This window comes from Ostrinia furnacalis, unplaced genomic scaffold (genome assembly GCF_004193835.3).
Source record: "Ostrinia furnacalis isolate ACB-3 unplaced genomic scaffold, ASM419383v2 OfSCF1168, whole genome shotgun sequence".
Lineage (NCBI taxonomy): Eukaryota > Metazoa > Arthropoda > Insecta > Lepidoptera > Crambidae > Ostrinia > Ostrinia furnacalis.
In genome coordinates this window covers 220,988-223,016 of record NW_021131407.1, presented here as the reverse complement: position 1 = coordinate 223,016, position 2,029 = coordinate 220,988, and positions in this window count along the sequence as shown.

The window sequence follows — 2,029 nt, the reverse complement described above, 5'->3', positions numbered from 1 at the left end:
AACCGGTGCACACACAAAAATCTGAAATGCAGCGAAGATTTTCTATTTGCTCAAAGAATCTGCATATAGCTGCATGCGGATTGTTTTATGAATAACACCAGTTCCCATTTTATTTATTTGCATATTTAAATGGAGCCGAGCTGCTGCCCGCGAATGGAGTCCAGCAAACATGAATGTGAGAACGTGGTAAGTCATTGGCCTGCAAAAATAAAACTGCTAGAATCTAACTGTTAATGGCTACGCAAACGTAGACAATTTAGTGACTGTCGCATTATACAAGCCACCAGTGGATATTTAACTGACTGAATTTTCATATAATCTACATGAAGTAGGTAACTTCTTTAGTATTTTTATTGTTCGCCTTCTTTATTATTAAATGTCAGTATTACAAACAACAAAAATCTAGTAACGTAAATACTCGTAGATTCGACGAAATGGCAAGATTAACATTGAGTTATTTTATACAACATTTTTCTAAGCTTGGGCACTGAACTCTACGAAGAATAACATTTAATAATTCAAGAGAAAACTCAATCATACATGCTCGTTTCTTGTACAAATAAGAGTTGTATTTTCGTGCTTACAAATTAAACAGATTTTGGAACTGTTATTTTTACTTACATAATATGAATACTATAATACTCTTACAATTATATTTGCGTTTGCCTTGTGGGTACGTACCTTTTCCAGTCTATTCTGGTTCGCTTATTTGCTTTGCTGTTAATTATCAAAGCTTTTATTGGTGACTTGTAGCCTTTTGTAAACTTTGAATAATATTAACATATTTCAATAATATTAAATCAGTAATGTAAGCTAAAAAATCTGGAACAATGAGCAATTTTTTTCTTAGTCTTCGAAATCCAAGAAAAGTTTTTGTAGAGAAAAATTGGGAATGTTTTCTGGAAACATTAAATTCGGTGAAAACTGAAAATCCTTTTTATGGGATATGGATTTCTATATTCAAGATATAGTAGTTTTTAAGACAATAACTAAGTAATAGGCTATCAAAGGCCTATTAGCACGTGGAAAAATTACCGTCCTTTCATTAAACCAACATAGGTACCTACACGTGAATTAAAATAGAATCGGTATCTTTTTAAAGACTTTACTAACTTATATTTCTTACACTCCTAGTAATTTTCTAATTAACAATGAACACAGCATGGAAGAGGTAGGTACTTAACATGATTCGGCCATTAAGTGCTTATAAACAAAGAGGTAGGTACTTATATTTCGCAATATTTAATGCAGTGTCCCAAGTCCGCAGACCATAAGCCCCTTTGTCTGCGAAAGTTTTCCAATTAAAAAGGTTTTACGCTGGTCAGCGGGGATAAGACAGTGTAAGTACATGCTATGTGGCAAGCGCTGATGGAAATGAGAGGCTTGTGTTTTAATCGGGAAGAATTGTTAGAACGTTTTGGATACAATTTTGTTCGTTCATCTCACCCGCAAGTTTCCTCAGTTACTCCGTGACCATGGCGCTTGCAACAGTGCCGAAATATCGGAAACCCGTCAGTAGGTAATAATAATTATACCAAAGGACGTCCACTGTCGGACGAAGGCTTTCCAACAGTGCACGTTTTTCCCCACGATTTCCACGACTGGTTCTGCGCTGTATTATTATTATAAGTCCTGTGTTGCCCGCAACCTTCATTAGTTTGATATGATGTTGGCAATGAAATGTAATATTATTATCTATAGAATTTACCCCCATGAAAACTACAAACTGTGCATAACTGAGTAAATTCCATATGTCGCAAATCTTCAGAAATTGCATTACCTACCATGTGAGCTCTGTTTGTTACGTCACATATCACCTCTCTCGCACTGCTCCACTACCACAGTTAAAAGCGCTATTTTTTAAAAGCAACGCTACTTAATTCTTCTGTGAATATGAAATGTCCGAAAAACTAACTAATGAACACACGTCCTTAGGTCTCATCCTCGGATATTAAGGGATATAGTGATTGATTGCGCTGCCTCGCCCTGGACCTCGGAATCCAGCATCCATCACTGTGTCAGAGCTAAT